General features: G+C 41.3%; 1 long non-coding RNA gene across 2 annotated transcripts in view; it reads right to left on the bottom strand.

Annotated features, from left to right (window-relative positions):
• LOC144295735 (uncharacterized) overlaps positions 1-13,850 on the bottom strand; it is a 240,340-nt gene extending 226,490 nt beyond the window's left edge. Inside the window, exon 1 of one of the 2 annotated variants that reach the window (XR_013362825.1) lies at positions 13,763-13,850. This is a non-coding gene — a long non-coding RNA (uncharacterized LOC144295735). The remainder of the gene's footprint in view (positions 1-13,762) is intronic. The other variant, XR_013362826.1, reaches the window with a different exon arrangement.
• Positions 13,851-14,106: the final 256 nt, after the last annotated feature.

Here is a 14,106-nt window from a genome sequence, read left to right as displayed (position 1 = left end):
CAGGAACAAGACAGGGATGTCCACTCTCACCACTGCTATTAACATAGTACCTCAAGTCCTAGCCTCAGCAATCAGACAACAAAAAGACATTAAAGGCATTCAAATTGGCAAAGATGAAGTCAAACTCTCCCTCTTCGCCGATGACATGATACTCTACATAGAAAACCCAAAAGTCTCCACCCCAAGATTGCTAGAACTCATACAGCAATTTGGCAGCGTGGCAGGATACAAAATCGATGACCAGAAGTCAGTGGCATTTCTATACACTAACAATGAGGCTGAAGAAAGAGAAATTAAGGAGTCAATCCCATTTACAATTGCACCCAAAAGCATAAGATACCTAGGAATAAACCTCACCAAAGATGTAAAGGATCTATACCCTCAAAACTATAGAACATTTCTGAAAGAAATTGAGGAAGACACAAAGAGATGGAAAAATATTCCTCATGGAATATTGGAAGAATTAATATTGTGAAAATGTCAACGTTACCCAAGGCAATTTACACATTTAATGCAATCCCTATCAAAATACCATGGACTTTCTTCAGAGAGTTAGAACAAATTATTTTAAGATTTGTGTGGAATCAGAAAAGACCCCGAATAGCCAGGGGAATTTTAAAAAAGAAAATCATATCTGGCGGCTCCACAATGCCAGATTTCAGGTGTACTACAAAGCTCTGGTCATCAAGACAGTGTGGTACTGGCACAAAAACAGACACATAGATCAGTGGAACAGAATAGAGAACCCAGAAGTGGACCCTCAACTTTATGGTCAACTAATATTCGATAAAGGAGGAAAGACTATCCATTGGAAGAAAGACAGTCTCTTCAATAAATGGTGCTGGCAAAATTGGACATCCACATGCAGAAGAATGAAACTAGACCACTCTCTTTCACCATACACAAAGATAAACTCAAAATGGATGAAAGATCTAAATGTGAGACAAGATTCCATCAAAATCCTAGAGGAGAACACAGGCAACACCCTTTTTGAACTCTGCCACAGTAACTTCTTGCAAGATACATCCACCAAGGCAAAAGAAACAAAAGCAAAAATGAACTATTGGGACTTCATCAAGATAAGAAGCTTTTGCACAGCGAAGGATACAGTCAACAAAACTAAAAGACAACCTACAGAATGGGAGAAGATATTTGCAAATGACGTATCAGATGAAGGGCTAGTTTCCAAGATCTATAAAGAACTTATCAAACTCAACAGCAAGGAATCAAACAATCCAATCATGAAATGGGCAAAAGACATGAAGAGAAATCTCACAGAGGAAGACATAGACATGGCCAACATGCATATGAGAAAATGCTCTGCATCACTTGCCATCAGGGAAATACAAATCAAAACCACAATGAGATCCCACCTCACACCAGTGAGAATGGGGAACATTAACAAGGCAGGAAACCACAAATGTTGTAGAGGATGCGGAGAAAAGGGAACCCTCTTACACTGTTGGTGGGAATGTGACCTGGTGCAGCCACTCTGGAAAACTGTGTGGAGGTTCCTCAAAGAGTTAAAAATATACCTGCCCTACGACCCAGCAATTGCACTGTTGGGGATTTACCCCAAATATTCAGATGCAATGAAACTCTGGGACACCTGCACCCCGATGTTTATAGCAGCAATGTCCACAATAGCCAAACTGTGGAAGGAGCCTCGGTGTCCATAGAAAGACGAATGGATAAAGAAGATGTGGTCTATGTATACAATGGAATATTACTCAGCCATTAGAAATGACAAATAGGGATCCCTGGGTGGCGCAGCGGTTTGGCGCCTGCCTTTGGCCCAGGGCGCGATCCTGGAGACCCGGGATCGAATCCCACATCGGGCTCCCGGTGCATGGAGCCTGCTTCTCCCTCTGCCTGTGTCTCTGCCTCTCTCTCTTTCACTGTGTGCCTATCATAAATAAATAAAAAAAATAAAATAAAATAAAAAAAAAAAAAAAAAAAAAGAAATGACAAATACCCGCCATTTGCTTCGATGTGGATGGAACTGGAGGGTATTATGCTGAGTGAAGTAAGTCAATCGGAGAAGGACAAACAGTGTATGTTCTCATTCATTTGGGGAATATAAATAATAATGAAAGGGAATAGAAGGGAAGGGAGAAGAAATGGGTAGGAAATATCAGAAAGGGAGACAGAACATAAAGACTCCTAACTCTGGGAAACGAACTAGGGATGGAGGAAAGGGAGGAGGGCGGGGGGTGGGGGTGAATGGGTGACGGGCACTGAGGGGGGCATTTGACGGGATGAGCACTGGGTGTTATTCTGTATGTTGGCAAATTGAACACCAATAAAAAATAAATTTATTATTAAAAAAAAGAAAGTTATACTGAAGAAAGATTATTAGGCTGAAAGTCATCCCAGACAATAATTCAAATCCACACACAAAAAAGTGAAGAACATCAGTAAATGAAATTATACAAGACAGTTTAAATGCACACTTCTTCCCCTTTTTTGTTCAACTGATTTTTAAAAAATTATATAGAACAATATGTACATAATTGTATTATTATGACTATACATGTACAAATGAAATATATTTGACAATAATTGCACAAGCGTATTGGGTGCACAAACCCAGGTGTACTGGAATAAGAAAATGACACTATTCGGTAACTTGAATCCACAGGAACAAATGAAGACAACCAGAAATGGTAAATAAGATGGTTAATGTAATAAACTCCATAAATGTACACTTGTTCTCCTTGCTTCTTTCAGCTTCCTGAAAATAGGTAAAAATATATAAAGTGACAATTACAACAATGTATTGTTGGGTTTGTAATATACAGATATAATGTGTATAATAATAACACAAAAGGAGGAAGAGGAACTCTATATAAGAGCAGCATTCCTATATTATACTGGAATTAAGTTAGTATATATCTGAAATGGATTCTGATAAGATGTATATTGAAAAAAAAAAGATGACATAGTAGACCTCAGCTGACGTCCCTTGCAAAGATCAATAATCCATGAGCAAAACCAGATCTGGGAGAGCTTTGGAGTCCACTTAAGAAATTTTAGCAGAACAGTGGAACAAAAAAACCTGAGAATACCTGCACTAGAAGAGAAGAAAGGCAGCTTCATTGTGCCTGCACCATCTTATCTGCTAAGCCTGCATTGCTCAACATCAAAAGAGAACTTCCCAGCTAGAAAGAATTTCCCTCAACAGTAAAGGAAGAGCAGGGCAAGTGGCCAGGTTACCCGGCCTTTGGGCACTGCACCAAGGTCCTACTTCCATTTTGTTCCACCCTGACGGACAAAGCTGAGATGTCCAGGGATAGTTCAGAACAAGGAAGAAAAGCAGAATTTATCAAGAGCAGCCATGCAGTGGGAGTAATCATGGCTTATCTGCCCTGCCACAAACCCAGCATATTTCACCACTTGAAAAATCAATAGCCAGTATAGCTACTGAAAACTCCTCTGCAGATTTCACCAGGTTTGGCCACACAACTATTTATGCTCCCTCATGTTTGCTGTCAGTCTTGATCCCACTCTTGACTCCACTGGAGCCTGGAAACTGCAACAGCAGCCAGCCTAGGACTTTGTGGCTATGTGAGTACAAGACACCCACCTGGACTCCATGGTTGATTCTCACCATCTTATATGTGCTTTAGGCTTATCCCTGTAGCTGTGCATTGTATGTCACTGGCCTAATGTTGAATGCCACTCCACTATAGTCTGCATGCCCAAGGGGAGACTGTGCAGCCACAAGAGAGCATGCCAAGAGCCAAGGCCCCCACAGTTTCTTGTGGGCTCAGAAAAGGCCTGTTTTGTGTTACTGACCCAAAGCACAATAAGAGCCTGCAGGTAGCCTCTAGCTATGCACCTGCATGTCCTGGCCTGAATGCTGTCACTGGATTCCACTGCACTGTGCACACCTGGAGAGAGGCTGCAACCATGGGAAATCAGGCTGACAGCTAGGGCCTTGCAGTTGCCACTGTGTCAGAGTTGACCCTGGAGATTGTTGCTTATCCTGGTCCCTACCAGTGTGTAGTGTATATGCATCTGGCCCCTGTCACTACATAGGTACCTGCAGCTGGCCCTTGCAGCCATGTGTGTGTACAGCACCAAGTCCAGCCACTACTGACTGTTGCCTGCCCTGGTCTAGCCACTCATCTGGAGGCACTTCTGAGGTCTCCAACAGCTCTTGGAACCACTAAGGACTCCTTGAAGTCCTTGCCAAGGACCACATAGTTGTCAATGTTGTGCACCCTAGCAGCCAGAGCTGAAGAGACATCACACACACACACACCCCTTCCAGACCTAGTGCCACCACAAACCCCAGGACTCAGTGCCCTGAATCACTAGATCTGAGGTCACAACACTCTTGAGTGTTCCCCCATCCACAGGTGAAAGTCTTCACTTACTGAAGTCAGTCCATAAAAAGGTGACTGCTTCTTCAAATGTGCAGATAACTGTGTGAGGCTGCAGGGATCATGAAGAATCAGGTAAACATGACTCCACCAAAAGAATACAGTAAAATTGCAGTAACTGACCCCAAGGAAATGGAGATCCAGGAATTAACTGGCAGAATTCAGAGTAATTATTGTAAAGGTGCTCAAAGAGCTATTAGAGAACACAGATAAACACCTTAGTGCTATAAGGAAAACAATATAAGAACAAAATAAGAAGTTCAACAAGGAGAAAGGAAACATAAACAGGAACCAAAAGGAAATTCTGGAGATGAAGAATGCCAGGACTGAACTGAAGAATTCAATAGAGAGCATCAACAGCAGACTGGGTGAAGCAGAGGAAAAAAATCAGCTAGCAGACAGATCAACTGAAATTATCTAATCAAAGGGGCAAAAATTTTTTAAAAAATGAAAAGGAATGAAGAAAGCCACAGGATTTATGGGATATCATTAACAAAAACAATGTATACATCACTGGAGTCTCAGAAGGAAAAGAGAGGAAGAAAAGGTAGAAAGCTTATTTAAAGAAATAAGCACTGAGAACTTCTCAAATTGGGGGAGAGATTTGGACATCCAAGTTCATTTCAACCCAAAATGGTCTTCTCCAAAACATTATAAATCTGTCCAACATCAAAGTAAAAGAATTTTAAAAGAGAAAGAAGTTAAAAAAAGAGAGAGAGAAAGAAGTTCCTCTCATAAAAGTGAACTCCTACATGGCTATCATCAGACTATTCAGCAGAGACCTGGCAAGTCAGGAGAGAATGGGATGGTACATTCCAAGGGCTGAAATAAAGTGCCAACCAAGAATATTTTACCCAGCAAAGTTGTCCTTCAGGAATGAAGGTGAGATAAAAGCTCTAACAAAGAAAAGCTGAGGGAGTTCAGCACCACTAGACCTGCCTTACAAGAAATGCTGAAAGGAGTTTTTTAAGCTGAAATGAAAAGATAATTAGTAATGAAAACCTATAAAAATATTCAGCAGGGCAGCCCGGGTGGCTCAGTAGTTTAGTGCCGCCTTCAGCCCAGGGCCTGATCCTGGAGACCGGGGATCAAGTCCCATGTCGGGCTCTCTGCATGGAACCTGCTTTTCCCTCTGCCTGTGTCTCTGCCTCTCTCTCTCTGTGTCTCTCATGAATAAATAAATAAAATCTTAAAAAAATATTCAGCAAACTGGTAAAGGTAAGTCAGAGTCAGAATATACTAATAATGCAATTCAATGGTGTATTAACCACTTAACTGTATTATAAATGGGAAGGGATAGAAGTATTAAAAATTCCTATAGCTATAATAATTTGTTAATATATCATAAAAAGGCAAATTGTGACATTAAAAATATAAAGTGATTGAAGTTAATTTGTTATCAGAGTGAAATACATTGTTATATATAAACATATATATGTATACATACATAAGTATATAAGCACATATGTATATATACACATATATGTATGTATATACACATACATATATGTGTATACATGTGTGTATAAATGTGTCTGTGTATATATACATATACACACACACATATATGTATTTACATATAGTTTTATGTAAGCCTTATGCTAAACACAGAACAAAAACCTACAGTGGAATCACAAAAGATAAAGAATGTGGAATCAAAGCATACTACTATGTAAAATCATCAATTCACAAAGGAAGGTAGCAAGAAGAAAGGAACAAGGGTACTATAAAATAGCCAGGAAAAAATAAAATGGCAGGGAGTTCTTACCTATTAATATTTACTCTAAATGTAAACAGATTGAATTTTCCTATCAATAAATACAAAGGAGCTGGAAGGATTTAAGAAAGAAAAGAGGGGGAGGAGCAAGATGGCGGAGGAGTAGGGTCCCCAAATCACCTGTCTCCACCAAACTACCTAGAAAACCTTCAAATTATCCTGAAAATCTATGAATTCGGCCTGAGATTTAAAGAGAGAACACCTGGAATGCAACAGTGAGAAGAGTTCGCGCATCTATCAAGGTAGGAAGACGGGGAAAAAGAAGTAAAGGAACAAAGGCCTCCAAGGGGGAGGGGCCCGCGAGGAGCCGGGCTGAGGCCGGGGCGAGTGTCCCCAGGACAGGAGAGCCCCGTCCCGGAGGAGCAGGAGCTGCACCGACCTTCCCGGGGGAAAGGGGCTCGCGGGGAGTTGGAGCAGGACCCAGGAGGGCGAGGATGCCCTCGGGCTCCCGGGGACAGTAACAGCAACTGCGCGCCCGGGAGAGTGCGCCGAGCTCCCTAAGGGCTGCAGCGCGCACGGCGGGACCCGGAGCAGCTCGGAGGGACTCGGGGGCGGCTCCGCGGAGGGGGCTGCGCGGCCCCGGGAGCAGCTCGGAGGGGCTCGGGCAGAGGAAGAGGCTCCGTGCGGAGGGGGCTGCGCGGTTCCAGGAGCAGCTCGGAGGGGCTCGGGCGGCAGCTCCGCGGAGGGGGCTGCGCGGCCCGGGAGCGCGAATCCAACAGCGCAGGCCCCGGAGCACAGGGCGCCGGGACACAGCCCAGGATCCCGCCTCCCCCGGGACAGGCAGAGGCCGGGAGGGCCCAGGACAGCAAGGACGCTCCTGCCCCAGCTGAGCAGAGCAGCGGCCCCGCCCCGGAGCCTCCAGGCCCTGCAGACGGAGAGCTCTGGAGTTACTGTGGGAGCTGAATCCAGGTTTCCAGAGCTGCCCCGCCACTGGGGCTGTTCCTCCTGCGGCCTCACGGGGTAAACAACCCCCACTGAGCCCTGCACCAGGCAGGGGCACAGCAGCTCCCCCAACTGCTAACACCTGAAAATCAGCACAACAGGCCCCTCCCCCAGAAGACCAGCTAGACGACCAGTTCCAGGGGAAGCCAAGGGACTTAAAGAACACAGAATCAGAAGATACTCCCCCGTGGTTCTTTTTTTGTTTGTTTGTTTTTGTTTTTGTTTTTGTTTTTGTTTTGTTTTGCTTTTTGATTTGTTTCCTTCCCCCACCCCCTTTTTTTCTCCTTTCTTTTTCTTTCTCTTTTTCTTCTTTTTTTTTTTTTCGTTTTTTTTCTTTTTCTTCCCTTTTTTTTTCTCTTTCTCTTTTCTTTCCTTCTTTCTCTCCTCTCTTTTACTCTTTTTCCCAATACAACTAGCTTTTGGCCACTCTGCACTGAGCAAAATGACTAGAAGGAAAACCTCACCTCAAAAGAAAGAATCAGAAACAGTCCTCTCTCCCACAGAGTTACAAAATCTGGATTACAATTCAATGTCAGAAAGCCAATTCAGAAGCACTATTATACACCTACTGGTGGCTCTAGAAAAAAGTATAAAGGACTCAAGAGACTTCATGACTGCAGAATTTAGAGCTAATCAGGCAGAAATTAAAAACCAATTGAATGAGATGCAATCCAAACTAGAAGTCCTAACGACGAGGGTTAACGAGGTGGAAGAACGAGTGAGTGACCTAGAAGACAAGTTGACAGCAAAGAGGGAAACTGAGGAAAAAAGAGACAAACAATTAAAAGACCATGAAGATAGATTAAGGGAAATAAACGACAGCCTGAGGAAGAAAAACCTACGTTTAATTGGGGTTCCCGAGGGCGCCGAAAGGGACAGAGGGCCAAAATATGTATTTGAACAAATTCTAGCTGAAAACTTTCCTAATCTGGGAAGGGAAACAGGCATTCAGATCCAGGAAATAGAGAGATCCCCCCCTAAAATCAATAAAAACCGTCCAACACCTCGACATTTAATTGTGAAGCTTGCAAATTCCAAAGATAAAGAGAAGATCCTTAAAGCAGCAAGAGACAAGAAATCCCTGACTTTTATGGGGAGGAGTATTAGGGTAACAGCAGACCTCTCCACAGAGACCTGGCAGGCCAGAAAGGGCTGGCAGGATATATTCAGGGTCCTAAATGAAAAGAACATGCAACCAAGAATACTTTATCCAGCAAGGCTCTCATTCAAAATGGAAGGAGAGATAAAGAGCTTCCAAGACAGGCAGCAACTAAAAGAATATGTGACCTCCAAACCAGCTCTGCAAGAAATTTTAAGGGGGCCTCTTAAAATTCCCCTTTAAGAAGAAGTTCAGTGGAACAGTCCACAAAAACAAAGACTGAATAGATATCATGATGACACTAAACTCATATCTCTCAATAGTAACTCTGAATGTGAACGGGCTTAATGACCCCATCAAAAGGCGCAGGGTTTCAGACTGGATAAAAAAGCAGGACCCATCTATTTGCTGTCTACAAGAGACTCATTTTAGACAGAAGGACACCTACAGCCTGAAAATAAAAGGTTGGAGAACCATTTACCATTCGAATGGTCCTCAAAAGAAAGCAGGGGTAGCCATCCTTATATCAGATAAACTAAAATTTACCCCAAAGACTGTAGTGAGAGATGAAGAGGGACACTATATCATACTTAAAGGATCTATTCAACAAGAGGACTTAACAATCCTCAATATATATGCTCCACATGTGGGAGCTGCCAAATATATAAATCAATTATTAACCAAAGTGAAGAAATACTTAGATAATAATACACTTATACTTGGTGACTTCAATCTAGCTCTTTCTATACTCGATAGGTCTTCTAAGCAAAACATCTCCAAAGAAACGAGAGCTTTAAATGATACACTGGACCAGATGGATTTCACAGATATCTACAGAACTTTACATCCAAACTCAACTGAATACACATTCTTCTCAAGTGCACATGGAACTTTCTCCAGAATAGACCACATATTGGGTCACAAATCGGGTCTGAACCGATACCAAAAGATTGGGATTGTCCCCTGCATATTCTCGGACCATAATGCCTTGAAATTAGAACTAAATCACAACAAGAAGTTTGGAAGGACCTCAAACACATGGAGGTTAAGGACCATCCTGCTAAAAGATAAAAGGGTCAACCAGGAAATTAAGGAAGAATTAAAAAGATTCATGGAAACTAATGAGAATGAAGATACAACCGTTCAAAATCTTTGGGATGCAGCAAAAGCAGTCCTAAGGGGGAAATACATCGCAATACAAGCATCCATTCAAAAACTGGAAAGAACTCAAATACAAAAGCTAACCTTACACATAAAGGAGCTAGAGAAAAAACAGCAAATAGATCCTACACCCAAGAGAAGAAGGGGGCTAATAAAGATTCGAGCAGAACTCAACGAAATCGAGACCAGAAGAACTGTGGAACAGATCAACAGAACCAGGAGTTGGTTCTTTGAAAGAATTAATAAGATAGATAAACCATTAGCCAGCCTTATTAAAAAGAAGAGAGAGAAGACTCAAATTAATAAAATCATGAATGAGAAAGGAGAGATCACTACCAACACCAAGGAAATACAAACGATTTTAAAAACCTATTATGAACAGCTATACACCAATAAATTAGGCAATCTAGAAGAAATGGACGCATTCCTGGAAAGCCACAAACTACCAAAACTGGAACAGGAAGAAATAGAAAACCTGAACAGGCCAATAACCAGGGAGGAAATTGAAGCAGTCATCAAAAACCTCCCAAGACACAAGAGTCCAGGGCCAGATGGCTTCCCAGGAGAATTTTATCAAACGTTTAAAGAAGAAATCATACCTATTCTCCTAAAGCTGTTTGGAAAGATAGAAAGAGATGGAGTACTTCCAAATTCGTTCTATGAAGCCAGCATCACCTTAATTCCAAAGCCAGACAAAGACCCCGCCAAAAAGGAGAATTACAGACCAATATCCCTGATGAACATGGATGCAAAAATTCTCAACAAGATACTGGCCAATAGGATCCAACAGTACCTTAAAAAAATTATTCACCATGACCAAGTAGGATTTATCCCTGGGACACAAGGCTGGTTCAACACCCGTAAAACAATCAATGTGATTCATCATATCAGCAAGAGAAAAACCAAGAACCATATGATCCTCTCATTGGATGCAGAGAAAGCATTTGACAAAATACAGCATCCATTCCTGATCAAAACACTTCAGAGTGTAGGGATAGAGGGAACATTCCTCGACATCTTAAAAGCCATCTATGAAAAGCCCACAGCAAATATCATTATCAATGGGGAAGCACTGGGAGCCTTTCCCCTAAGATCAGGAACAAGACAGGGCTGTCCACTCTCACCACTGCTATTCAACATAGTACTGGAAGTCCTAGCCTCAGCAATCAGACAACAAAAAGACATTAAAGGCATTCAAATTGGCAAAGAAGAAGTCAAACTCTCCCTCTTCGCCGATGACATGATACTCTACATAGAAAACCCAAAAGTCTCCACCCCAAGATTGCTAGAACTCATACAGCAATTCGGTAGCGTGGCAGGATACAAAATCAATGCCCAGAAGTCAGTGGCATTTCTATACACTAACAATGAGACTGAAGAAAGAGAAATTAAGGAGTCAATCCCATTTACAATTGCACCCAAAAGCATAAGATACCTAGGAATAAACCTAACCAAAGATGTAAAGGATCTATACCCTCAAAACTATAGAACACTTCTGAAAGAAATTGAGGAAGACACAAAGAGATGGAAAAATATTCCATGCTCATGGATTGGCAGAATTAATATTGTGAAAATGTCAATGTTACCCAGGGCAATATACACGTTTAATGCAATCCCTATCAAAATACCATGGACTTTCTTCAGAGAGTTAGAACAAATTATTTTAAGATTTGTGTGGAATCAGAAAAGACCCCGAATAGCCAGGGGAATTTTAAAAAAGAAAACCATATCTGGGGGCATCACAATGCCAGATTTCAGGTTGTACTACAAAGCTGTGGTCATCAAGACAGTGTGGTACTGGCACAAAAACAGACACATAGATCAGTGGAACAGAATAGAGAATCCAGGAGTGGACCCTGAACTTTATGGGCAACTAATATTCGATAAAGGAGGAAAGACTATCCACTGGAAGAAAGACAGTCTCTTCAATAAATGGTGCTGGGAAAATTGGACATCCACATGCAGAAGAATGAAACTAGACCACTCTCTTTCACCATACACAAAGATAAACTCAAAATGGATGAAAGATCTAAATGTGAGACAAGATTCCATCAAAATCCTAGAGAAGAACACAGGCAACACCCTTTTTGAACTCGGCCATAGTAACTTCTTGCAAGATACATCCACGAAGGCAAGAGAAACAAAAGCAAAAATGAACTATTGGGACTTCATCAAGATAAGAAGCTTTTGCACAGCAAAGGATACAGTCAACAAAACTCAAAGACAACCTACAGAATGGGAGAAGATATTTGCAAATGACATATCAGATAAAGGGCTAGTTTCCAAGATCTATAAAGAACTTATTAAACTCAACACCAGAGAAACAAACAATCCAATCATGAAATGGGCAAAAGACATGAACAGAAATCTCACAGAAGAAGACATAGACATGGCCAACATGCACATGAGAAAATGCTCTGCATCACTTGCCATCAGGGAAATACAAATCAAAACCACAATGAGATACCACCTCACACCAGTGAGAATGGGAAAAATTAACAAGGCAGGAAACAACAAATGTTGGAGAGGATGTGGAGAAAAGGGAACCCTCTTACACTGTTGGTGGGAATGTGAACTGGTGCAGCCACTCTGGAAAACTGTGTGGAGGTTCCTCAAACAGTTAAAAATATACCTGCCCTACGACCCAGCAATTGCACTGTTGGGGATTTACCCCAAAGATACAAATGCAATGAAACGCCGGGACACCTGCACCCCGATGTTTCTAGCAGCAATGGCCACGATAGCCAAACTGTGGAAGGAGCCTCGGTGTCCAACGAAAGATGAATGGATAAAGAAGATGTGGTTTATGTATACAATGGAATATTACTCAGCTATTAGAAATGACAAATACCCACCATTTGCTTCAACGTGGATGGAACTGGAGGGTATTATGCTGAGTGAAGTAAGTCAGTCGGAGAAGGACAAACATTATATGTTCTCATTCATTTGGGGAATATAAATAATAGTGAAAGGGAAAATAAGGGAAGGGAGAAGAAATGTGTGGGAAATATCAGAAAGGGAGACAGAACATAAAGACTGCTAACTCTGGGAAACGAACTAGGGGTGGTAGAAGGGGAGGAGGGCGGGGGGTGGGAGTGAATGGGTGACGGGCACTGGGTGTTATTCTGTATGTTAGTAAATTGAACACCAATAAAAAAAAAAAAATAAAAAAAAAAGAGAAAAAAAAAAGAGAAAAAAAAAAAAAAGAAAGAAAAGAAAAAAATAAAATCTACTTATATGATACCTAGAAGATACTCACTTCACCTTTAAGAACACACATAGGCTAAGTGTAAAGGGCTGGAAAATGATATTCTTTGCATGTACAAACCAAAAGAGAACAGGAGTATCAATATTTATATCAAACAAAATAGACTTTAAGCCATGGCAACAGGAGGCAGAGAAGGTCATTATATAAGGATAACGTGGGACTACCAGCAAACTTAAAAGCTTCTGAACAATAAAAGAAACCATAAACAAAATGTGAAAGCAACCTAGGAATGGGAGAATATATTTGAAAATCACATATAAGGGGTTAATATCCAAAATACATAAGGAACTCATACAACTCAATACCAAACAATCCAGTTTAAAAGTGGCCAAAGGACCAAAATAGGAATTTTTCAAAGCATATCAATGGCCAAAAGCACACAGAGAGGTGCTCAATGTCACTAATCATCAGGAAAATACATATTAAAACTACATTGAGATATCATCTTACACCTATTAGAATGGTTATCATCAAAAAGCCAAGAGATAACCAAGTACTGATGAAGAACTGAAGAAAAGAGAACTTTAATGCACTTTGGTAAGAATCTAAACTGGTACAGCTACTATGGAAAACTGTATAGAGGTTCCTTAAAACATTAAAAATAGAAATACCATCTTATCCACCAATCCCACTTCTGGTATATATACAAAGGAAACAAAATTATTCTGTTAAAGAGATACCTGCACTCCTGTGTTCATAACAACATTAGTCATAACAGCTAAGAAATGGAAACAATCTAAGTGTCCAAGGATGGATAAAGAAGATGTGGTATACGTATACAATGGTATATTATTCAACTATGAGAAACAAGGAAAGTCTTCCGCTTGCTATAACATGAATGAACTTCAAGGGCATTATGCTAAGTGAAATAAGCTGGACAGAGAAAGATATATATATATATTTGGAATAATAAAAAAACAAACTTATAGGAAAGATGAGAGATTTGTGGTTTCCAGTGGGCAGGAAGTAGAGGGTGGAAAAAATCCAAGAAAGGCAGTCAAAGGGTATAAACATTCAGTTTTAAGATAAATAATTTCTGGTAATATAGGTGAACTACAGTTAACAATAATGTAATGTATATTTGAAAGTTGCTAAGAGAGTAAATTTTAAAAGTTCTTGCCACTCACAAAAATTGTGTAAGGGGCCCATGGGTGGCTCAGGTGATTAAGCATCCAACTCTTGGTTTCAGCTCAGGTAGTGATCTGAGGGTCCTGATATCAAGCCGTGCGTAATAATGGTGCTCAGTGTAATCTCCTTGAGATTCTGTCTTTCCCTCTCCTGTTGCCCCTCCTCCCTCTCACACACTCATGCTCTCTCTCTCTCTCAATCTGAAAATAAATAAATAATTCTAAAAACTGTGTAATTGGGATCCCTGGGTGGCGCAGCGGTTTAGCGCCTGCCTTTGGCCCAGGGCGCGATCCTGGAGACCCGGGATCGAATCCCACGTCGGGCTCCTGGTGCATGGAGCCTG

The sequence above is a fragment of the Canis aureus genome, chromosome 24 (genome assembly GCF_053574225.1).
Source record: "Canis aureus isolate CA01 chromosome 24, VMU_Caureus_v.1.0, whole genome shotgun sequence".
NCBI classification, from domain to species: domain Eukaryota; kingdom Metazoa; phylum Chordata; class Mammalia; order Carnivora; family Canidae; genus Canis; species Canis aureus.
Note: the sequence above shows the minus strand (reverse complement) of the source record. Positions and strands in the feature narration are given on the sequence as shown.